This window comes from Euprymna scolopes, chromosome 18 (genome assembly GCF_053919585.1).
Source record: "Euprymna scolopes isolate OS-2025 chromosome 18, ASM5391958v1, whole genome shotgun sequence".
Lineage (NCBI taxonomy): Eukaryota > Metazoa > Mollusca > Cephalopoda > Sepiida > Sepiolidae > Euprymna > Euprymna scolopes.
In genome coordinates, this window is record NC_136499.1 from 18,678,583 (window position 1) to 18,706,553 (window position 27,971).

Below are 27,971 nucleotides of genomic sequence, written 5' to 3' on the forward strand. Positions count from 1 at the left end.
TATGATATTTATACATAAAAATAAATAATTATGACATTTATAAATAAAAAAATGAATAACTATGACATTTATAAATAAGAAAAAAATAATTATGACATTTATAAATAAAAATAAATAATTATGACATTTACAAATAAAAATAAATAATTATGACATTTATGAATAGAAAATAAATAATTATGACATTTATAAATAAAAATAATTATTACATTTATAAGTAAAAATAAATAATTATGACATTTATACATAAAAATAAATAATTATGACATTTATACATAAAAATAAATAATTATAACATTTATACATAAAAATAAATAATTATGACATTTATACATAAAAATAAATAATTTTGACATTTATAAATAAAAAATAAATAACTGTAACATTTATTAATAAAAGTAAATAATTATGACTTTTATAAATAAAAAATAATTATGACATTTATATATAAAAATTGATTTATACTTTATATATATATATATATATATATGTATATATATATATATATAAATAATATATATATATATATATATATATATATATATATATATATATATATATATATAAACATTGGATTTCTTTCCTAATCGGGTTGTTTTTCACTCTACAGTTCACCTATGCGTGTCGGTTGACATTGAAATGTTACCCTCGCCCCGCAAAAAATGAATTTTCATGCATTTTGGGCTTTCTATTTTCGACATGTTTTCCCCCATGTTAACATGAGCATTTTTTTCTCTTCATTTTATGACTATACATTTTAAAGTGCTGTTTCATTTAATATCATAACCAGATAGTTTTTAGCTCAGTTATAATAATAATTTGCTAATATTTTTCTTTTCTCTTGAGAGAAGAATGGCTTTCTTTGAAACTCCGCGAAAAAAGGATTTCTTGAAATTTGTTTTTGGGGTATTTTGTGGAACAATAAATTTCCTTGTAAATTTTAATTTACAGTCTTGGTTTCATTTATATATATATATATATATATATATATATATATATATATATATATATATATATATATATATATATATATATATATACCTTGACCTCCACAGAATGGAAATATGTCACAAAGTTTAACAAGTTTTTTAATATAGATCCACAGAATATTGTAATAAGTGTTTCAGTGTGAACAGGTATGGTATAATAAATAAACTTTCATCATATCTTGCTTTGGTTTTGATACCCCCAAATTCGAAGCTATCTCTTTACAACCCTTCCTTTTCATAACCTATCATACTTTCATAAATCAGTTCATTTTCTGTAGGCTGTTTTTTAATCCAGTCAACGACGGGTAATTTTGCTAGTATATATATATATATATACATATATATATATATATATATATATATATATATATATATATATATATATATATATATATAATGACAAAAAGTTAGATCCCAAAATTCATGATGTTGACCATCTTTGAATTTATTCCCTAAATTCAGTTGACTGGTACAATTCTTGACAGTATCTATTTCGTAGCGCAAAATCAATTGCCTGATTATTATATCAATCAGTGACTCTATTATGCTCTTAACTCATCAGAAGAAATAGCAACAAAGGAAATAACGTGTAATTTGACATGATTAAAATCCAAAAATTTGGAAATTTTCATTATCTAATTGTTATTTAATTTTGTTTTTGACCAACAAATATGTCGGATCCTTTTGGACCACCCTGTATATTCACACGTACACAAGGATGGGGGGGGGGGCGTAAATCACTGCGTGGTACAGAAATAACTTCGCCATTTTAAAATAAAATATCATTTTTGTAAAGGAGTATACTTTATTTATTCTTTTTTGATTATGTAGTTTAAAGATTGTCATTTATTTGGATTCATTTATGTATGAAAAGTAATGTCATGAAAATCATAATTAATTTTTATATTAAAAAAAAAAGAATTTCATTTTAAAATGGTAAAGTGGCTTATGCTCCACCTTATACTTATAAATAGTGACATGTAGTGATGCGGATTAAGATTGTACATCGAAAAACAAGAATAGGTTTAAGACTCCCAAAATCCATACTGGAATTGCCCGTAAGGACCCGCGGCGTAAAAGATAAAGTACTTGGTAAAATTAAATTCTGACGCTCTTCTGGAGGTTAAATATTCTTGTGAAAAGAAATGTTCAAGAAGATCCTCGGTGCAATACCTCTTACATTGCAACACAAGTTGGTGTCAGTCCCAGAACAGCTGTCAGGTATCTTCACAAGCTAACCTACTATGGTTAGAGCTGCAAGAAGGAAACCTATTCTTCGCCCTGCCAATATCAATTGCAGAAAAGATTGGGCTCGTGAGATAGTGGAAAGATCTATAACCTTTTGTGACCAATGTAATTTTCTTTAATGAGTCATGATTTCCATCATTTCCCGACAGTGGAAGGTTATAAGTATCGAGGCTCCCTCTGCAAAAGTTTGACTTAAAAAGACTGCAGCCAATGCTGAAACATGGAGTTTTCTCGGTTAGAGTCTAGGTACAATTTGGAATGATGGTCGCTCAGACCTGGTGGAATGTGAAAGAAACATCAATTCTGCTAAGTGTGTTTCAAGCACTCCTACCAATATTCTCAAGTGATAAAATGAACCAAGGTAGCTCCCTATTTATGGAAGATGAAGTATCTTTTCACTCTGCTAGGGTGACACAACATTAGTTTAGCCAAAATGGGATTATAAACTTCAATGGCCAATTCAGTCCCCGGATATGAACCTAATTGAAAACCTTTGGGGCATATTAGACCGGAACTTTCACAAAAATAAATGGAAGCCTTTTTTTAAGCCTGGACTTTTAGCATTATTGCGTCAGACATGGTAAGACATTCGTCAAGATGATATTCGTCAACTGATCAATACCATGTCGAGAAGGATCCTAGCATTTAAGACCACAAAGAGAATGTCAACCAAGTGTTAGTTATTAATTTTGTGACCATTTATTCTTTTTTTTTCTATAAATTATATGTTTATCGAAATAAACTGTTTTTATGGGTATCTATTCTTTTCTGTCATGTATCTGTATATATGTGCAAGTATCCTTTATTTGTCCTGTTTAATAAGCTGTGTTCAACGGGAGAAGGCATAAAGGGACGTAATTCCGCCCTGTTTTAATGTCAACGCCAACCAATTAACATTTAAGAAACTTCAGTTCATTTTATATTTAATGCATACAAGAGAGTCGTTTATATCGACATAAACTCGACATATTTCATATATTATCAATTGTATATTTTTGCGTTCAGTAACTTACTAACTTTGGTAAGCGAAAAGTAAATCGTTCATTCTTCAAAATCAATTCAGGGTACAATAGTTCATTGAAAAACTATTTCGGCAAGAATTTAGAAAGGAATCTTTAAAATGTCGTTCTTATTAATCTGAGTGAAGTTTAACGGCAGTTCAAACCTTTTTAACTGATGCAGCGCCAAAGTATCAATATCAAATATTGATCATAATAATAAGTCGAGTGCAAGTTGTCTTGTTGTTAGTAATAGAATTGCTTTATAAACAAATTGTGTAGAAAATGTCGAGAAAAATTTCTTAAGTGGAATCATTAAGTTATATTGGAGTTTTGTTGTGTTGTGGCGGGTATCTCCACTCACCGAGTGATCTTTGTTTTTTCTAATTGATTATCTTACACTTAAACTGGTTGGCTTTTATTTTACTTATCTTCTTCCTTTTCTTATCTCTGCCCCTCCCCTACTGTTCCTTTCATTTCCTTAGTCTATCTCTTTCCCAGCCTAATTTTCGTCCTAGTATATATATATATATATATATATATATATATATATATATATATATATATATATATATATATATATATATATATATATATGTATATATATATATGTATGTATGTATGTATGTGTGTGTGTGTGTGTGTGTGTGTGTGTATCCGTTTCGGTAGGCTTCTTGTTCTCTGATCTTTCCCAGCGGGACCGATGTTGGGCAACTTGTAGAGGAATTTTTCCCCGCCCCAAGGACAAGGCTTAAAAGAGCTAAGCGATTAAAAATAATGTAGTATAAAGTTTATTTATTATGTTTTTTTTTGTTATTTCATTTTCTTCCTTTCTTTTATATTTCGCTCCAGCCTTGCAAAATGTGTGTAGTAACACTCTAATTGAACGGGCTTAAAAAAAAAGAAAAAAAAGATAGAAGTAAATAATGAACTTAATGTGCTGCCACCTAGGGTTTTGCTTTCAAGAAACGAAACTTCTGTTTTAATCGCACATTACAAAAACATCTATGCCAAAAAAACAAAAAACAAAAAACAAAAAAAAAAGACTATTTAAAGTAAAATTTCACAGTCCACCGGAAAGGGGAATAGTTGCACAACCACCACCACAACCACTACTGCTACTAGTACTACCACTATTACTACTTCTGCTACTACTACTACTACTACTATTTTACAATCGATAGGAAAAGGGGCAAGATGTGCAAACAACAACAACAACAACAACAACAACAACAACAACAACAACAACAACAACTACTACTACTACTACTACTACTACTATTATAATACTAAACTATTATTACTGATATTATTATTAATACTATTACTACTATTATTATTACTACTACTACTCTTACTACTGCTATAATAGATACTACTACTATTACTACTACTATAATTAATACTATTATTACTATTACTATTAATGCTATAAATACTACTAATATAACATATACGTCATAATCACGTTGATACACCAGATCTCGTTAAATCACCGAAATTAAGCAACGCTGGTAATTACCAGATGTGTAAACAATGTAGAGTTATATAGAAAGATGTCTATACCTTCTCTGCAAGATTTGCAAAAGCTAACATCTCCACTAACGAGGAGATACATGCGACTTGAAACCGCTTGTGAATTTCATAATCCCATGAAACTTCTTCCTTCGGAGGAAGCCGGTTGAACTCTCTTTAAGGTTATTACCGCAAACTCATTTTTTCATTCCATACCACTATTGCTACTGCTCTCATTTATGTATATGGCAAATCATATTTTACAGTTACTTACAAAACTAACCTACACTTTTTTCCGTCTCTTCCAAACCGTATTCCATTCTAAAATAACCCATACACTCATTCATTATAAATTCATGTTTTGTTTATTTTATTTTAAAATGCTTTAAATAATCTATAGATCGTCTTTACCGATGCTGATCCTAAAAGTAAGTCCTCCTATTTTTTAACCCAAACACTAAAACGTTAAAGAGCTACGAAGGCAGGAGTGGTACCATTAAAACGGACGGCCTTTTGTACGTCAGAATGTACTTTTGCTGCATAGTCACCACGATTCTCAATGCACTCTCGCCAGCCTCATTTGATGTCTCACTTGTAAAAGTACGGAGCGCAGTTTGACACTCGCACCTTTGTCGCCACTTTGAAAACAACGAACCCATCTCCTGTGCTGACATTAAAACGTTCAACAGGTGCCGATGAATGTTGATCGGTTCATTTTTTTTCTGAAAGGAGAAATTCAATGACGCATCTCTGCTTCTGACGCATATTCAGTACAGGGGTTGCTTTGTTAGTTGTATACCGTCAATATCTACAACAGAGAGATGAAACTTTCAGGTAATGAATGAATAAGTTCAGCCATCATAATGATGCGATTTGCACTCCCTTCTGATCTTTTTGGACGGAATAAAAATAGGAGCCATTGCTTTTGGGAGGTCCCTTATAGTTAAGAACTCTTTTATAATTATTAATGACTTAAATAACTCATTCTATTTCTCCATCTCTTCTTGAAGACTGACCCGGTTTAAACCATTATGAGAATATAAATTATTATTATTCCAACTATTACTAATGCTGTTAGTTTGTATAATAATGTATTCATATAAAAATAAGATTGTATAGTTGTAGAACAATTAACCTGCATATTTTATTTTTATTGTTTGGAATCGTTTTAGATGAGGCTTCATAATTTGTGGGTTTATTTTTTGGCGGACTGTTATCTTCATTTTCATAGTTGTTGTTAAACCACATTTCAACTAACTTATTCTATGGCATTCTTCATGTGGTTAACCGCGACAGGATAGGAATGCTGGGTTTCGTAACTGTAACCCCAATAATTACTGGCGTCCATAGTTATTGTCTCACCACGTTTTGCCCAATAAACCCATTTGGCCTGCTTTGGGTAGGATTGAAACTGCTATATTCAGACAGTGCTCATCTGGAACTGTAGTGACTCAACGCCTCTATTACATTTATATCATATATTATTTTAAAAAAGATAATATGGAATACCAATCGGTACGGATCCGATAGTGGAAGACCAGATAAGAACACAAAATTTGATTTATAAGATCATAAAATCCAATCTTGATCGCCTTTCGATGCCCGTAGCGCAGTGGATAGAGGCGTAGAATCTCCACGGTTCTATGTGAGCATCGTCGGTTTCAATCCTTCCCAAACCAGATCAGAGGAATAGTTGGCCATAATGTGGCAAGACAACAACAAATATGGAAGGCAGCAATATCTTGGGATACAATTACAAGACTCAACATTCCTATCCCGCCGCGGTTAACCACCTGAAGAAGGCCAGAGGATATCGGCCGACACGTGGTGAAATGACAACGACTATGAAGATAAGGATAACAGTCCGCAAAAAACAAATGAAGAATCTAATCTAAACTTTTCTTCCAGTTTTCCAGAAACCTATCCCATTCTAAAATGACCCTTACACGTTCTCATTTACAAATTCGGACTTTTATTGAAAGGAGCTAAATAACCAATAAATCGCCTCCACCTCTAGAAATCCTTTTACAGTTACGAATGGCTCAAATAACTTATTACGTTTTTCCATCTCTCTCAGTCTAAAACAGCAGCCACCGTGGGAGTATAGACGGAGAATATAAATTAGACCTTAAAAAAGTTATGCTACGACAGTCATTCATAAATATGTAAGGCATAACTGTTTTTAACTTTCCGGAACTAGACACATCTGAGGAGGACACCCGAGCTGTCCAAGAGATGATAAAGGAAGAATTTAAACTGATCGTGGAGACAAGCAAGAGTACTTGACTATATCCTCTCGGCAGGGTAAAAGAAGACCTAAAAATATAAGCTGGAGTTTTCTGGTGAAAAGAAAATATTAACCATGACACAGGAATTACACAACAGTACTAATGAGATTTTACAACAAAGTCTTTATAAAACGAAGAACTTACATGTTGCCTAAGAAAACTTGCAGCACCAGTCCATGAAGGGCCGGAGGAAAGACCACACCAAGCATTGGGTAAAGCAGGATCATAGAGAAGGCACCTAATCCAGACCTCAGGACAATACAGCAAACTATAAAGAACATAAACGTACCTCCCAGGCCGCAAGCTCGGACTGCATGCACTATAAGAAACCTTCTACTGCTTGGAACAGGCTAAGTTTCCACACCATAAATGCTCCTTCAATAAATGCCTTCAAGTCACGCCTGACTGCGGAATGGAACGACCACTTATAGCACTAACAATTTTCTGATTGAATCAGTGACTCTATCCTCACGTATTTTTCATGCTCATTACAACTAGTGCTGCTTGACTCTCTTCGACGCGATGTGGCGTAATCTTTAACTGTTTTGCTACAGTTCGAACCTCTCTCAGACCCTCACGCCGGTTGGTACCGTCACAAAAGAAACAAAAATACAAAAATAAATAAATCCGACTCAGCATTTTTTAAAAAGTCTCTTCGCACACACATGTGCTCTTCTTAAAAGTCTCTCTCGCCGCCACCCAACACCGGCGCCAGCCAGTGTTTTCTCGGCCTTGACATTCACACGTCCATCTTGCCCGGTCGCACTTTGCTTCTCTGCTGACCACGTGATATATTTTTTCTCTTTTGTTTTGTGACGCAAGCTCGCGCACACTTGCTAATTTACATACGTGCTTTAACGGATGCTGCTGCTAATATTTTCACTTGCCAGCTATCCTTCGGTCCTTGCTGATATTTTCACACGCGTAACACGCACGCTCTATTACAGACAGAAGAGGATCAAAATCTTGATAATATAGTCTTAATATCCTAATCGGGCAATCGATGACTTATACTTAAGATGTATAAGAAATAGTAAATGAGAATCTAAAAAAAGTCAGCAAAAATAGAGAATAAAAAACAAACGAGTAAAAAAAAAAAGAAGACTGATGGAACATTTCAGAGCCAATATGTCTTGAAAACTACAACATGATCGTCTTCAAATCCAAAGACAACAAATAATTCTATCACCAGTTTCGATTCTATCATAATATTCTTCATTATTTCAATTGAGAATTCATTTAATCTATTTTAAACGTTATCAGTAGGCACCGCCAAAACTGTGTGTGTGGGGGGGGGGAAGGTCAGTACTTTTTGACGGACCGTCTTTTTAAAAATCTACCAAAAATCAAGTAATTATCCGATCAATACGAAATTTTCAGCGATTATTAGGAGAAGAATGAACTTTATAACAGTGTACTTATTTTTCATAAACGATATTTATATATATATATATTTTTTTTTTGCTTACAAACCCCCTTGTTTTGAAGTGGGAACAAATATGCTTAAAATAATCATCTGAAACTGAACAAAACATATTGTGTTGTTGTAAGGGACAGAATTATAGATTAAAAAAAAAATTGTTTGCATACCTTATTTTGACGTCTGAATATCAGAACTTTGATTGTGTTTAATTATCCCGCTTTTGAGTTTTGAAGTGTGAAATTCGGGTAATATGTAAAGTAAAATAATTAATTTAAGTTAAGCAAAACAAAATTTTTTTTTTTTAATATTTATACGAAAAAAGCCATTTTAAAATTTTTGATAAATAAATTAACAATTTTTTTTTAGCGAGCCGAATAATGCATGACCATTATTAAACAGGGCATGCTTTGAATAATCGATACAAAAAAAAAATTCGATAAATATTGTGCCCTTTGTGTTAAAAATAGCATCATTTTTTTCGATCCCGTTTGAAAACGTTTGCCGCCTTTCGACTACGGTGGACCAAACGCGCTGAAATAATTTTTTTTATTCTGCTTTAAATTGCCCCCCCCCATTTTGGGGAGCCTGGCCCCCACACACATACACATTAAAAACCAAACTCATACAAATGGTCACCCATCTGGTACTGGCCAGCCTCAGCTTAATAATACATTGAAATTTTCGTCACTGAAAAATAAGTTTTTTTGGCCTGTTTGGTCTCCCATAGTTTTCTTCTTATCAAAAGCAAACGTAAACAGAGTCGATCTAGACTCTACATCGACGCGAAATATCTGGTTAGCTATATGAATAAGTGGAATTATTTGAAATTCAGGTACTTATATTATAATATTTTTGCATATTCTCTTAGAAAATCATCCTAAATCTTAGTTAGACAATAAATAAATAAATAAATTAATTATTTCAAAAACCTTTTTTTTTTAAATATTTAAGTACGTTTTTTGTGCAAGACAAAACACTACTACAGACTGTTAATAATACTACAGAACTGTTAATAATACTACAGAGCTGTTAATACTACTACCACTACAGAACTGTTTATAATACTACAGAACTGTTAATAATACTACAGAACTGTTAATAATGCTACATAACTGTTTATAATACTACAGAACTGTCAATAATACTACAGAACTGGTAATAATACTACAGAACGGTTAATACTACTACAGAACTGTCAATAATACTACAGAACTGTCAATAATACTACAGACCTGTTAATAATACTACAGAACTGTTAATAATACTACGGAACTATCAATAATACTACAGAACTATCAATAATACTACAGAGATGTTAATAATACTACAGAACTGTTAATAATACTACAACACTGTTAATACTACTACAGAACTGTCAATAATACTACAGAACTGATAATAATACTACAGAACTGCCAATAATACTACAGAACTGTTAATAATGCTACAGAACTGTTAATAATGCTACAGAACTGTTAATAACAATTTTACATGACTCTTTATAATACTACTCTACTACAAAACTTTCAATAATACTTCTACAGAACTGTTTATAATACTACTACAGAATTGTCAACAATACTACAAAACTGTCAATCATACTACTACAGTACTGTAAGTAATACCAGTACAGAAGTGCCAATTATACTACTACATAACGTTCAATAATACTACTACAGAACTATCATTAACACTATTACAAAACAGTTAATAATACAACTAGATAACTCTTAAAAATTGTACTACAGAAAAGCTAATAATACAAATATGAAACTGTTACTACTACAGAATTATTAATAATACGACTACAAAACTGCCAATAATAATACTATGGAACTATTACTAATATTATAATAGAATTATCCATAATACTGGGTTGTCGCTAGAAAAGCGGGAAATTTGACGGTCAGTTTAGATCATGAATAAAATACGTGATTGCTATTTTTTGATGTATGCCGTGTGAGTGTTGTAAAAATAAATCGTTGTTTGACGCTGCAGTGTAGTGCACGGACGACATTTTCAGTATCTATGAGGATAATATAACATTTGTCTTTGAAAAACTTTGTAAAAATTATTTTTTGTAAAAATAAATCATTGTTTGACAAATGTCCCGCTTTTCTAGCGACCACCCTGTATAACTGTGGAACTATTAATAAACAAAAAATACATAGTTATCAAACTCTCAATCTTAAATTGTACAAACCAGTCCATTTACTATAATGGTACGAGAGTTCGTTAATCTACTGGGAGATCGTTGGTCAATCCCCGTTCAAGTCATACCAAAGACTTGTTGAACATTCAGTATTATAAGGAGAGGGTTAAGGGCAAGTGGAATAATCCTGCCTCACACACATATGTAACTGTTAATGAAAAGGGAACCTTTGAGTTACCGTCGACTACAGTAGAACACTTAGCTTTTTAGTTTAGCTGAGATTTTCAGACTGCACTAAATATAGTATGAAGTTGCAAACATATAATAGAATAAGGCATAATACGAGTGCCCTTCAAAAAGTAATGCCTCCTATTTTTTCATTCCAGTTGAATAGATCAGAAGGATCTCTCTGTTGCAGATATTGACGGCGTGAGACTTTAAGAAAGCAACCCTTGTCATTCACGTGCATCATACGCAGAGATGCGCCATTGGATTCGCGGTAAGAGTGCATTGACAATGGTGGTGAATTTGTAGAAGAATTAATTCTGAAGCACAAAATATCGATCATTTTAATGGTACTACACCCGTCTTCGTAGGTCTTCAACTATTTGAGTTAAAAAAATAAGAAGCTTTACTTTACTAATAAAGACTCTCGCATAATAAAGTGAGTCCCGGACGGACGTGCATCGTTTATCGCTAGTACAAATATATTGAGAATGGTGATGACTATGCAGAAAAATAAATTCCGGAGAACAAAAGATCACTCCTTTTAATTGTACCACTTTCGTCTTCGTAGTGCTTAAACTTTTTGAGTAAAAAAAATATAGAAAGCTTTACTTTTTGGAAGACCCTCATATAACAAAGCGCGCTGCGGACACCCTTACACAACACTCGTTCGTCGCTGGCATTATGAGTAATAGTGACTATGTAGAAAAATATATCCGGGGGCAATAAAAGGTCACTCGTTCTAATTGTACAACCCCCGCCTTCGTAATTCTTCAACTTTTTGAGTTAAAAACAAATAGTAAGCTTTACTTTTGGAACGACTCTCGTAATTATGATGGCCATATAACGTAGTTATAGTCCGCCACAGAAACTAGATTAAATACCTCCATATTCAAGCGGTTTTGTGGTTAGTACTAATAAATTCGACCACTTCGCACCAATTGACAGTCTCTTAAATAGATAAGAAACGAGTGCAAGAGAATTTCCTTTACTTTTTTCTACCAATTCGGTCTTATAATTAAACTATTTCGCGCGGTGATTCCCGCCCTCGGCAATTGGTGCCGCCCATTGCCTTGTCGGTTAAGACGATTATCGTTCGGATTATCAACCCTTGTGAACTACCAAGGCAATCCCTCATCCGGCACTGAATGGCCAACAATTATAAGAATTAGTTTTTCAATTAAAGAATTGAACGTAATCCACACACACACGTGTATATATATATATATATATATATATATATATATATATATATATATATATATATATATATATATATATATATATATATACGAACGTGTATGTGTGGATTAGTATATATATATATATATATAGTCAATTATAAGAATTCAGCTACACAGACTCTTCCATGTTTCATCTTCGTAGGATATCGTCAGGCTAAAATACATTTTAGCCTGGCGATTCTCTTTTGAGAAAATGGATGCAGCCTATTACTGCAACATGGTAAGTTCTTCCTTGTTTAATTTCATAAAAAATTGGTACATTGGCTCTTTCTGTGTATATTTTAATCCACGACAACGATCAAAAACGCACTAGCAATCTTACAAATGCATTTTTTAAAGAAAGTTCCATGACCATCGAACGCTGTCTGGCATAATCGTCGCATTGCAATCACATAAAGAATATGTGCGCAATAAAAAAAAAATGCCAATAAAATCTTCAAATGAGCCATAAATGAAAAATATTTTACCTAATGAAGATTTATCAGCAGAGATGTCCTTATTTATTCGTCAGCTTTTCTGGCTTTCCATTCAAATGATATGTTTTCATCTTTTCTTATAATTTTTTGAACAGTAGAGAACTGAAGTACCAGCAAATTTGAAATACTTTTGAGTGATTTTCCAGCCTTTTTAATGTCTATAATTTCGATTTTAACATGAACAAAATGACGTTTTTCTATGCTGTATAGTTAATTATTTAAAAGGAAGAAATTGTTTATTAATAAAAATATGGGTGACCATATACACACACACACACACACACACACACACATATATATATATGTGTGTGTGTGTGTGTGTGTGTGTATACACGCAATTACATAAATACAACTTTGTCTTATTATGATGATTATCGATGATCGATAATCGAAACTGTTATTTTACTTCATCTACTATCGGTAAAGACATTTTTTCTACGTTTCGCTTAGCAACAAGGATAGAAAAACGGGCCGTGAAAATTCTGCTAAGTTGATAGCGCTTTTTTTTTTTTTTTTTTTTTGCATGACGTTGTCTGTAGGTTCAAACTCCGCGCGTAAATTTCCTATTTTTTTTTTTCATTAACTGCAAAGAACTTTTTCAGATTTGAAAATTTACGTGTTTTTTGTGGGGGGAGGGTATTTCTTTTTGCATGACATGGTCTGTAGGTTCAAACCTAGCACGTAAATTTCTTAATGTTCTTTTTTTTCGTTAACTGGAAAGAAGTTTAAATAAAATAGTTTTATAAAAGAAACAAACAACCCCCCCCCCTCAAAAAAAAACAAAAAAACAAACAAACCAGTAGCTTCTCTTGAATGCAATGTAGAATAACATTTTGGACTAAATTACTGCATGGACGCATGTGAAGCTTCCTTCCGGGCGATTTCACGAATTTCAATGACAAAAAAAATTGGAGTGTGAAATATTCGTTGATCATCGTTCAATCCCGGGCAACGTCGGGTCTCCCTGCTAGTATAAAAAATAATGTATATATATATATATATATATATATATATATATATATATATATATATATATATATATAACATATCTATTTAAATATGATAGGCAAGATAGTGTATGATGCATTCTGTTATCATGAGAAAATCATCCCAGGCATTACCTTTTACTTTTGGAAGGAAGAGTGGGTCTTTTCAGACATTAATTCTTCTTTTTGAGGTAGAGTAACAGATGTTTCTTCGTCATGATACGATCCTCACCGACATTAACTTATTCTCTATTGGTAAAAGAGTATCAGGTTTACAAGAAAGTTCTTGCGGTTTTTAACTTTTAAATTCAGATGAACATATCTCGGATCAAACAAAAATTTATTGATCAAAATAAGCAACATCAGAATCCACACAATTTTGCACACGCAAACAAGAATATTTATGCCAGTAAAGTAAAAATCTTGTGTTCTGGTGGGATGAAGACGCTGAAGGCGTTTTTGATATTGCTTAGGCATTTCTGACGCAGAAAGTTGTCGAAATGCTTGAAAAATGGTAATCGGAAGGGGAGAGGCTTAGAGAGTATGGCGGATGACGCAAAGTTTCTTAGCCCAATTCGTTCAACTTCTGCAGGGTCGGTTTAGCAACGTGCTGTCAGGCATTATAGTTGAGAAGAATTGAGCCTTTTCTGTTTACTAATGCTGGGTGTTGTTGTCGAAGTTTCTGATGCATTTCATCCATTTGTTGACAGTATTTCACCGCCGTAATAGTTTCACTTGCATAAAAAAAAAAACAAAAAAAACTGTAATGATGATATAGGTCGCAGAACACCAAACAGTCAGTACGACTTTCTTTTGGTGCAACTCTGGCTTTGGGAAGTGTTCGTTGAGCTTTGTCGGCGCCTAATCACTAAGTTGAGCGTTATCGTAAAGAATCCACTTTTAATTACAAGTCACGGGTCGCTCTTGTTGCGTAAAAAAGGGGAAGATAAGACTTCATAACGGCGTTTCGTTTGGTTGTCGTTCAATTCGTGAGGCACTCCTTTATCAAGTTTGCAAAATTTGAAAGTCATCATGGACCTATGTATGGGATTTTTACTGGATTAAATAATCCGAAATAAGAAATATGAACTTAACTTGAAAATACTATAAGAAATAGCGCGGTAATATTTCAAAGGTTCTCATTTTCCTTATTTTGAATTATTTAATCAAGTAAAAACTCTGCTACGAATTCGGAATAGGGATATGTGAGCCAGAAAAAACGAAAGTAGAAACAGGGTGACAACAACTACATGAGAATCAGATTATCTTCCTAGGCATCATCTATTTTTTTTAAATTAGCAGTTAGCGTAATACACCGGGTGTTCAAAAAAATTGACTTCATTTCGCAGCGTGTTTTACACGAGTTTGATTACCGGCTTGACGTGTGCAGAGTCACAGGTGGCGCTCAGATTGAACCTTTGTGAAAATTATGAAATCGACCATAGAATCTACAAATCTTTTTGTTTCTTTAAACTGTTAACTAATAAAACTTATGGTGTTCAACATAAATTTTGTGCAGTTTCATTAAGATACACTGAGTAGTTTCCGAAGTGTTGGCATTTGAAATGACGTCAGTTTTTTGGGGACATCCTATATATTTATAAATCATGATACAGTATTCTAATTTATTACTTTTAAATTATATATACAAGCGAAAATATGCGACTGGAGATATGATATATTTGTTAATAAAAAAATATACGTAAACATATAAAAGACACTCACACATACATATATAAAAAACTAAAACAAATATATATATATATATATATATATATAGAGAGAGAGAGAGAGACAGAGAGAGAGAGAGAGAGGGGGGAGGGGAGAAGGAGAGATCGAGAGAACGTTTATATTCATATATCTATAATAAAACTTAATATATGAGATAAAATATACACACGTGCATATAATTATATATAAAACATAAACATGCAGACAAATATAATTATGTATATAATGGGACACATATAGACTAAATCATATGTAAATACTATAAAATATACGCATATAATTATACATATAATAATACGTATATATATATATATATATATATATATATATATATATATATATATATATATACAATAAAATATACACATGTGTTATACGTCTAATAAAATGATACGTATAATAAAAAATATATATATATATATACTTAATGCAAGCTTCGTTACACGGAGTGCATGTATTAAACTCTGTGGGAAAGTTTTCTTATCATAAGTTCCACTTGCAAGTCATTAAAGAGCACATTGTAAAAACTGAAAAAAAAAAAACGGATTTTGATAAATGTATACTTCAAAGATCACCAAGACATTTATACCAGTTTTGTGACAAAATATGGCGGTCAGCAACCGGGCAGAAAATACATATACCAGTGCAGAAGCGTTTGTCACATTTTACAGCAATTCAGACACGTTTGGTTTACCACATTTGCAGAAATCTCTGCAAAAACGAAGCCTGTATCAAGGGACTTTTTGAATGCTCATGTACGCTGACCAGTAATTTCCCTTCTCTTACCCCGAGAAGATGTGACAAAAAGTCGGAAGGTGAAAAAATAGGCCAGCGCCCCAAGAAGAGAAGCACTGTGACCTTGCAAAAATAAGTCAGAGTAGCCCCGTCGGCATTCCCCATTGCGAGCGCCTAAAACAACAAACGGTAAACTTGTTTCTTCCGAAAGTAGGGAGGCAAAGCCTGGAAGGGAGGACCTCCCAAGGTTACACAGATATTTTTCATCAATCTGACTGCTGAAATGCCATCGAAATAGCCCAGTTTCTGTCGGGCTGGTTGTCGAGGTTCTTCTTTACAGATGTGAAGGTCATAATTTATGAAGAGGACATTTGATCAACACTTTGCCAGTTTCGATGTAAGACACACTATTATTGGCTCACAAGGAGCTTTCACATAGGTCATAAAAGATCTCTCCTTGAAAACAGCCTGTGGTTTTCCCTGGAAGCTCAGTGACAACAAATCTCCCCAGGTTTCCTGTACTCTCCACCTGTTTCGATAACATCTGCAAATAAATTTGCATATTATTATTATTATTATTATTATTATTATTATTATTATTATTATTATTATTATTATTATTATTATTAGTAGTAGTAGTAGTAGTAGATTTTTCTAGACCCTGAGTCACAGTATGTTCTTCTAGATCTCTTCCGATAATCTTTGCAAATGACTTTGCGTTATTGCAACAACTGCTTACCATTGATTATTCAGTGGCAACAACCATTGGTCTTCACTGGAATTTGGATGGCAAAAGGTCTCTCCAAAGTCCCAGTACTCTTCATACTTCTCCAGTTAAGGTCAGGTTAGTACTTTAATAATAATAATAATAATAATAATAATAATAATAATAATAATAATAATAATAAAGAATAGTTTCCACATGTGTCATTATCATTGATTAGTCACTGGCAACAACATGTGGTATTCCCTAGGATCTGAGTGACAACAAGTCTTCAATATTTCCAGCACTTTCCACCTCGGTTCATAACAACCAATAATGACCGTTGACTTTCTCTGGAATTTCCGTGGTAATAAGTCTCCCGGAGGTTCAAGTGGAAGTCTGGATGGTGATTTCCCTCCTTTGTATTTTCATATGTCTTGACGCTTCACAACCATATTTGTGGTATCTACCGAGTCATATTATGGGGATTTCACTATACTACTACTACTACTACTACTACTACTACTACTACTACTACTACTACTACTACTACTCATTTGTCACTAGCAATTGGTGTTTTATGGGATCTGAATAACAGTAAGTTTCGCAAGTTTACATCGCTCTCCACCTCTTTGATAATAATTTAATTGACAATAAGTATCATCTACGTTCTGGTAATTGATTACTCTCTACAGCTTTGTCATCCTTTATGACCTTTGGCAAGCATTTTGTGCAGTATAAGCCAAGACTTATTGTAACGTATTCTAACCAAGACTTATTGTAACGTATTCTAACCAAGACTTATTGTAACGTATTTTAGCCAAGACTTATTGTAACGTATTCTAACCAAGACTTATTGTAACGTATTCTAACCAAGACTTATTCTAACGTATTCTAGCCAAGACTTATTGTAACGTATTTTAACCAGGACATATTATAACGTATTCCGGGAATCAACACGTTGTAGCCTCAGTCGTAAAGGAGGCAAAGAAGAGAAAAATACTTAAACTCGTTTTTTTTTTTGTAAAAATGCCATTTATTTTCCTTATTTTTATGGTCGTGACGTCATCCACTCGATTTCAAACGTTCTCCGTGCCCCTCACATGATACCGAACGTTATTTTCGTATCTAACGTGATATCCTTTTTAAAGTCTTTATTTTCCCTACTGATGACGCCATTACATATGCATTTACATACGCGCGTCTGCGTTATGTTTCATTATGCCACCGTATAAGTTTTTTTTTTTTTTTTTTTTTTTTTTTTTTTGAGGAGAACGAGATCAGATTATTTGATTTCTGCCAGTTTCAGTTCCTTTTGGTTCGTGTGAATATTTTTTTTTATATCTTTATTTTATTTCTATATAAACTTACATTTGCCAGTCTTCTCTTTGGTTTCAATTTTTTCGTCCGCTTTTTCCAGGACTGTTACTAGGGTTATAATTATTAATGTTATTTTTTTACTCACATTCCACATTTCTTTCGATTCTCCGGTAAATTCCACGTATTTGCCTCGATTTTATATCCCATTTTCGTTTATACAAATGCTGGGACACCGAAATGAACAATGTTTTTATGATTGACTGTTATTACGTCGGATCTTTTTCTTAGGATTAATTTGTTTGTTTGTGCCGCCATAGTTCAGATGATCGTATGATATATATATATATATATATATATATATATATATATATATATATATATATATATATATATACATATATATATATATATAGATATATGTGTGTGTGTGTGTATGTTTGTGTGTGTGTCCCTTTAAGAAGTCGGTCATTTAAGCTCACGTGCGCAGATAATGATGTTAAAATCATAAGATCACTCTTGGCCGTCTTGAATGACGTTTACACTTTACATAAATGTTAATTTCAATTATATTTCTCACGGTTAACGTTGGCTGCGCGGTTAGTTCTTTGCTAATGGAATCAGAGATTGCTTCATGGCCGGGTTCGATTCTACCGACCGGCGATAATTGTGACTCTTACCACTGGTGATTCCTGCAAGGATGAAGCACTAATGTCTGTAGGTACTATATATATATATATATATATATATATATATATATATATATATATATATATATATATATGTATATATATATAACATACAACTTTATCTATCTGTTTTCAGGATTTATTTCAACAGTGCTCAATATATAAGTACAGCTAGGTAATAAAAGGTTAAAAATATATATGGCAATTAAGCTACACAGAATTTCCCGTGTTTATTGCTCGTGAAGGTTCGTCAGTTTATTGCAGTGAATCGATGTTGCTCTGTATTTTTATACATTCCTGTGGTACTGGGTTTGCTAGTCAGCCAATCAGATTCATTTGTTATTAACACATCCATTTATCATAGCCAATGGGCGCGCATTTATCGAACAAAGCTTTACTTGATCCCTATTTCACCTGTTTCTTTGCTCTTTTTTGGCACCAAAAACACAAAGCAACATCGATTCCAGGTAATAGCTGAATCCTTGCGAGGGTGAAACGCAGAAATTCTGTGTAGATTTATCGCTATATATATTTTCAAAACTTCCTTACGGATTTGATATTTCATCTTGGAAATGAAAAACTGTGTTTTTGAAACTATTTATTCATAGCAATAACGAACTTTATATATTCTTAGCTTTTGCACACGTGACGATATAAAATATGTAAAATGTAATAATCTCATCAGTGGAGCTCGATATGGCGAGATTGAAACCCGAAGTTTAAAACTGCTATTTGAAAATAGGAGAAAATACATCGGATTTAAACAATCGATTTATGCTCATAAATAGTTTTTTTTTTCATTCATTTCCTATGAATAAGATAATTCTATTGTTGGCTTTGGGTTTCTTAATATCTTTCTAGTTAGAATTAGCTGGCAGCCCGGCGTTGCCCGATCGTGCAATATGCTTAAACATGATATTTTAATTTGTGCAGATGGCGTATGAATTATAGTAGAATCGATTATCTATTGATTATTTTATATAACGAGGAATAAGTTACCCAGTGGACTAATTCGATAAAAAAAAAATAAAAATAAATAAATAAATAAAAATATAAAATAATAATGATAATGTCGTTCATCAAATTCCCTCTGTGTTTGTTTACAATACCACGTCAGCTGATATTTGGACTTGACGATGAATGCCTTGGACAAGTTACTTCTGATTAATGCTCTGTTTTTAAAGATGTAAACGAAGAAATGATTTGCAGCGATTATAAATTGTACCTATTCTTTTATGGTAAATTGAACTCATTAATAAGAAAAAAATTAAAATAAAATGGTGAGGTAAATCCGGGATTGAACAGGGGGTCATTCGATCTATAATCCAATTCTCTACCATTAAGCTATATCCTCAGATTATAATAAATCTGTTTTCTTAAAGAAGAAATGATTTGCTAAAATTTTATTATCTCCCTTAGCCGGTGTAACGTAAAATAATTTCCTGTAAAAATTATTCTTTTTATCTATAGGTAAAAAAAAGCTGTTTTTAAGATCAGATATTTTCGATTTTCGACACTTATTGGATGAATTTCTGTAAAAAACATATCTAAGAACACTGCCAGACATATAAATTAGCTTTGTGTGAAATTTACAAAAGACAGACCCAGCCGTTTCGGAACCTATGGGGAAGGAACTCACACACACAAAGTGAATTTTATGTAATAGAAGAGATTTTTTTCTGGAAAGACATCGGATACTTATAGTTCCATTGTGGACTTGACCAAATTACGAACGGGTAATTTTTCGACGCATGTAGCACATCATATCAATAATTTCTACGTTTCAAACAAGAGAATATTACAACTAATTGCATCTATCAGCCACCACCAAACTCTACTAAACTCATTAAGGTCCATGTATCTATTTTGTTTTACTATTGATTTGAAACTTTGTGTAATCACGATTCCTTTAATTATTTTCTATTTGATTTTGTTTAAGACAAAATCTTTCACTGCTTGTAGAAAATAATAAATATCTATTGATTTTAAACTACCAGTAAAACAAAAATATAAATAACACAAGTGTGCGTTTTACGTTTGAGAAAATATATGCACATTTAACAGGTGCTTGTACGGTAAAAATAACAACTTTATAGTTAAATGTTTAGGGGTTTATAAAGAATCGGAATCGGAAATTGTATCGGAATCGGGAATTTAGCGCGGAATCGGTAATTGTAAAGGAATCTGGGAAGAATATTGGAATCGTCTCATCACTAGTTTTTTTTTTAAGTAAAAGATAAATACATCGAAGAAAATAAAGACGTCCGTCTGTTCGCTTCGAAGAGTTAAAAAACTTCGTCATCATTGATTCTGTGTCTATTTTGTTTTCGGCAATAGTGTCATCGACATTTAAGCCAATGAAAATGCAAGGAAAATGATTGACTACTGGTCTAAACAAGGCCGATAGCCATTAGTCGCGTGCTCTCGTGTAATGAATGAATGTGTGAATGTAGGATTGACATGAAATTCTTAAAGATATACTTAAATGACCGAAAATGGGCTGAAATTACTTAAATAAATAAAAAGTAAATGATTTAGAATAACTTTAATGAACTTAAGGATGAATTGAATGATCTTAAGAAAATACTTGAATGCTTAAAAATCCTTCAAAAACAACTTGAATGATCTGAAGAATGACTTGAATTGCTTTGAGACTGACTGGTTGTAAAGTGGGTGCTAATTTTACATTAAATTAATACAGAAAAGTGATCCCCAACTTTATACCACAAAGTTACAAATATAAGTACAGCATGTAGTAAGAACAGATACTACACTTTGATCTTGACCAAAAGGCCAAGAAAAGCTGTATGGTATTTATTTGCTTCCCCACCGAGCAAATTAGTCACAAGGCCGATTTTTAATGTGAGGAGTGTAGGGGAAATGGGGACCCACTCCCCGAGGAGTAAGGAAGCTAGATAGTGACAATTGGTATGAAGGGGTGGCCCTACATTGGCCAAGGTCTTATATGTGGAGTTGCCCACACATATGATCTTTGCTTGCAGTATCTGCCGGAACAGATACTATACTTTGATCTTGGCCAAAAGGGTATTTATTTGCTCCCCCACCGAGCAAATTAGGCACAAGGCCGATTTTTAATGTGAGGAGTGAAGGGGTAATGGGGACCAACTCCCCGGGAAGTAGGGAGCTGGATAGTGACAATTGGTGTGAAGGGTTGGCCCTACATTGGCCAAGGTCTTATATGTGGGATTGCCCCCACATATGGTCTTTGCTTGCAGTATCTGCCGGAACACATACGACACTTTGATCTTGGCCAAAAGGCCAAGAAAAGCTTAAAAAGCTAGGAACAGCATCTATTAACAACAGACCTTTGATCTTAACCAAAAAGGCCAAGCACAAAAGTGTTACGGACAGACCGACAGTCCGACGGACGGACCGACCGAAGACGGACGGAGTGACTTATAGAGTCGCTTGCACGCGACTAATAAAATACTCCATAATAACTGTAATCATCATCTACTGCGAGTTTCTATAACACTAGCATTTCAGCCGGGCGTTGTCCGGGTGTTTGGAGGTGTATGTTGAGCCAAAAAAAAAAAAAAAAAAAAATAGCGGTCAATTGTTTTTTAAACTTTGGCCCCTATTATGACCCCTTAACATTTAGTGTTTTTGGCTCAAATCAAGTTATTAAATTATATCCATGTCCAAGGAACATATATCTAAAATTCCAATTGTTTATACCCAAAATTGGCGGAGGAATTTGGTAGAGTTCTCAAAGATCAAATCGTTTAACTTTGACCCCTTAACAGCCACATTTCTGGCCGAAAACGGATTACAAAGATTTTCCTAAATCTCAGTACCCTGTATATCAAATTTCGAGTCTGTAGACTGAAAGTTGACAGAGATATGTTGTAGGAAAATGTACACAGACAGACAGGCAGACAGACACACACACAGACACTTTCACTGTTACAGATATATAGGTTAGTAAGCAAAGGAAAAAATGTTTATTGGATTAAAACATTAAAGTTTAAAATCGATTGAAAATAATGCCTTTTAGAACACTGACCAATATTTCCCTTATCTTAATAAAAAAACATTTTTTATATTTTTGTAATAAAGCTATTTCAATCGATGATGTAGAGGAACAATTCGCTCAACTCTTTTTTCTATCTATCTATCTATCTATCTATCTATCTATCTATCTATTCTCCGTCTTAATTTATATAGAGTCAGCGAAAAATTTCTTACCGATTTCAAATTTAATATTGAACATGAAAAACTGACTTTTTTTCGGTAAAATATTTATTCATAACAATAACGACCTTTGCTTTCTATAACTTGATCCAATCTGCCAACGAGCTTATGAATTACTCGCTTGTAAGATTCTTTAGGTTTTGATGCGAAATATGAATCTAACTCGCGTTCAATCTTAATCTCGTTATGTTAACCTTAGTTAGTTTTGTAATCCTTGAAATAAGTTACAGTTCGAGGGAGCTAGGCCAGGAGAATATGCAAAATTGGGCAAATATTTTCCTACCAAATTCTCCAGGGAGATCTTTCGTCAGCAGTGCTATGTAAGGACAAGAATTATCATGATGGAATTTGACTCCCGTTTCTGTTGAGCACAGAATGTCGATTTCGAGTCAACATGAATGGCGCTTTATTAAACTGAATATATATATATATATATATATATATATATATATATATATATATATATATATATATATATATATATATATATATATAAATGATAAGTAATAACAATATACATTAAATTTTCTTATAAAACGTCATGGACCTGATATATATATATATATATATATATATATATATATATAGATAGATAGATAGATAGATAGATAGATACATATATATTTATATATATCAGGAAGATTCATAAATTAATTAAAATTTTTAGTACGAATAGTTTTTTTTGTTGCTTAGTTTAGTTTCGTATATACAAACATATAATAGTTTATAATTTTGTTAAAATTATTTTCATAGATATGTATGCATGACTTAGAATTAATAAATTTACTAATTATTAAATAGAACATTTTGGTAGAAGATTCATAAATTAATTAAAATTGTTAGTACGAATTGTTGGTTTTAATGACTTTGTTTGATAAAAATTCAATATGGCGTAATGGAAAAATTTAAAGGTAACTGCAGCTTCTCTTCCAATTTTCGGATTTTCAACATGTCAAATCACATTTCAATTCCTTTTGACGGATTGATTGTTGCTATTTCTTCTGATGAGTTAAGAGCATAATAGATTAACTAATTGATATAATAATGAAGTGCTACGAAACAGATACTGTCAAGAATTGTATAAATCAACTGAATTAAAGGAATAAATTATAAGATGGTACACATCATGAAGTTTTTAATATAAATCTTTGTCATTTATTCTATGTATATAAATATATAAATATATAATCATATAGATCTTAAAAAATACTTTACAAGGATGCGATACAGGTAAAATACTTTCGCTTGTTTTCTTTTCCTTATAAGGGAAATGGTTTCCATAATGTGTTATTGTTAAAGTGTTTTTATTCAATAAGTCTGACGAAAGGCTGTTCTTGTGAAAATTTACAACCACATAATGTTTGGATTTGTCCGAATAGTCTTGAAACAATTGTAACTAACAATGAAATACACTATTTGTTGCTATCAACCCATTATTTGAAGTCTTGGTTTTTGTTAAAACAATATATGAATGTTCAATTATGAAATATGATAATTTTGTAGCTTACAGTTTAAGTCATCTCTTTTTGGCTTAAAACTTATTGGTATATGAACTATTACTGAATTATATAAATCCAGTAAAATACGGAATACTACAAATAAGACTATATATATATATATATATATATATATATTTCAGAACGTTGAATACCAGAAAAAAAATTAAAATAAAATTGTGAGGCACACGTGGGCTTGAACAGGAAATTATTCGATCTGTAGTCGAATTCTCTACAAGTCAGCTATATTTCCAGATAATAAGTCTGTTATTTTTTTTTTTAAGAAAAAATGATTTTCTGAGATTTTATTATTTCCCTTGACAGGTGTAACGTAAAATATTCCTCTTTTTATCCATAAGAGATAAAGACTATTTTTTTAAATATCAGATTTTTTCGATCTTCGATACATATCAGATTAATTTCTATACAAAACATACTACCAGACTTATGAATTACCGGGTTGTGAAATTTACTAAAGATAGACTCAGTCGTTCAGAAACATTTGAGGAAGGAACTCACACACACGCAAAGTGATTTTTATATCGGAGATTACACTTATGTATAGACATATACGTACACATATATACATATATACACACATATACATGTATACACACCTATGCATATACATATATAATGTGTGCATAAAAACTGAGAGATAAGTACATAGTTGTATACAACTACGGCGTCTGTAATTAGTCGTTATTAATGACAATGACTAACATAATTATTACTTACATCGTCTAAATGGCACTTTTGTAAATACACTGAGATTTATTCTTGATCTCAATTCAAAATATATTTCTGAGCTCTGACCAAATTATTTCACAGAAAAGGATTATCAGTTTTTCTTTTGTTTCTCACGTATTTAGCCCCTTTTTTTTTTTCGATGAAGTTTTTTTGTCTTCTTTTTCGTGAAATGGAAATTGATTTCTTTACTCTTTTTCATTTGTATTGTTTTTATGCGAAAAAATATCGAACAATATTAATTGACCCATTTGTTTTTCCAATATTTTGTTCAGCGTTTATTTATTTGATTTATTTTTCTACTAATTATTTACCATTTTTTATGCTAAACGCCTACTCGAACATGTTAGCTTGTCAAGGGAATTGCTGAACAATACCAAGAAACAATCTCTCTCTCTCTCTCTCTCTCTCTCTCTCTCTCTCTCTCTCTCTATATATATATATATATATATATATATATATATATATATATATATATATATATATATATATAAAGGTGAACCTGTCTGCGTGTGTGTGTGCGTGTGCATTTTTCAACGCAATAACTCTGTCAATTTTCAGTCTACAGACTCAAAATTTGATATACAGGGCACTGAGATTTGGGAAAACCTTTGTAATCCGTTTTCGGTCAGAAATTTGGCTGTTAAGGGATCAAAGTTCAACGATTTGACCTTTGAGAATTCTACTAAACTCCTCCGCCAATTTTGGATCTGAAAAAATGAAGATGTCTGTCTGTCTTTTCTCTATGGTAGTTAAGGAAGACTATTATACAGAAAAGTATTAGTTTACATATTCACACTTTTTAATATATGCATATGCACATAACCTTATGAACAATATATAGGGCCCGAGCAAAGCCGGGCGAAACTGCTAGTATATATATATATATATATATATATATATATATATATATATATATATATATATATATATATAAAAGTGAAAGTGTTTGTCTGTCTGTTTGTCTGTGTGTCCGTTTGTCTGTGTACATTTCCCTACACAATACCTCTCTCAATTTTCAGTCTACAGACTCGAAATTTGATATACAGGGTAGTAAGATTTTCGGCCAGAAATTTTGTTGTTAAGGGGTCAAAGTTCAAGAATTTGACTTTTGAGAACTCTACCATACTCCTCTGACAATCTTTGGGTCTAAACACTTGAAATTTTAGATATAGGCTACTTGGACATGGATCTTACCTAATAACTTCATTTGAGCCAAAACAAGAAATTTTAAGGGGTCATAATAGGGGTCAAAGTTAAAAAAATTGACCGCTTTTTTTTTGCTCAACATACACCTCCAAACAATCGGGTAACGCCGGGCTTAAATGCTAGTAGATTAAAAGAAAAAACGTTGATTACTTAGAATAAACGGCCCAATATGTACATGTAGACATTGACTACATTTTAGCGATGTAATGAATATTAATACATCCGGATTCCTTCTATCAAGAATTTGATTGGCTGAATAATGGACTTATTACAACACTTATTTATAGGTACATCTAAACACCAAATGTTGCAATTCGTGGCAGTGATGGTTCCTGAATCATGACGTGTGCTTCTTTCGCTAATACATTTTTGTTTATTATACTACTTTTATCTTGATTATTAACCGCCTGCAAAGCTACAACACATTCCAAAGATGGGAAGTCTTTTGAAAGACACTGATGCATCTAAAACCAACCTTGTATCTTTACAGTACCAACAATCAAATCCTCACGTAACCTCAGTTGAAATGAATGATTCTCATCTTGAGAAATCACCCAGCTTGGACAAACCTCTGGGACTGACTTTCACCCCTGACCTGAAATTGGAAGATTTACGTCAGAACTGTTGCCAAAATCATTGGAAAAATGATGGGATCCTTCCACCTCCCAAGACTCACTCTCGACGCAATCCTCTACTTGCACAAAAAGTAAAACTCATCCTAAAATAACGTCCTAAAATGAAATTATGTTGCCGTATTTTGGGAGAAGCTCCTATGAGTACCCTTTCTAGCCTTAACAGGGTACAACACCATCTTCGAAATTTAGTGGCCGAGTATTTCTTCGCCTCCTTTTTTACAAAACAGAAGGTGCGAATCTATCGCTGATCTATCCTTACTTTTATGGTAGGTGCTCGACTGAGCTTCAATATATGCCCCCGCGTTCGCAACAAATACTCATGTAGCTACAACCATTGTCAACAGTTATCTTCATTCTCTATCTGTGTCTAAAACTAAACAAAGATTCCATGAGCACAATTTATTTTCTACAACTGTCCGTTTGTGGAACATGTAGTTTGATATGCGTTAATTTGCATATCAATCGGCTTCACCCTACAATGGTAATAAAAAACCTGAAGTCGAGATGGCAGAGGAGTCGAGTTCTGAGAACCGAACTGAACAGGTCAGAATTTACAATGTCGTTCGAATGCTGACAAGAATCCATTTTTTTTTAATTATAGAACACAATACTGTGGGGCTGCTTTCCAGCTTACTATAACGTGATTGCTTTTAAGTGAGTTCTTTAGACTCGTCCTCTTAAATAATTCCATCTAGCGCGGCCGTAGCCGAAACTGACCTTACTACACGAGTTCGTCGGTAGCTGAATACTTGATGCTTTGCCAGGGCTATCAAGGGTATTTTTTTTATCGTGACGTGATCACTAGATGGGTTGCCTACCACGGCTTAAGAGAGTCCCATCTACCCTCGAGAGAGGGATAGACCGCGCCCATTTCTCAACCTGGTCTTTTACCTCGCGTTACATACAGCGCCTTGTCTTCCCAAATGGCCACCCATCTGGTACCAGCCAGG

At 32.8% G+C, this 27,971-nt stretch overlaps 1 protein-coding gene and 1 pseudogene across 1 annotated transcript in view; one reads left to right on the forward strand and one right to left on the reverse strand.

Annotated features, from left to right (window-relative positions):
* The window catches only part of LOC145297511 (stAR-related lipid transfer protein 5-like), a 351,809-nt gene that overhangs the window by 141,997 nt on the left and 181,841 nt on the right, over positions 1-27,971 (forward strand). The gene's annotated exons all lie outside the window — the stretch shown is intronic.
* On the reverse strand, positions 21,388-21,524 carry LOC145298016 (U2 spliceosomal RNA; annotated as a pseudogene).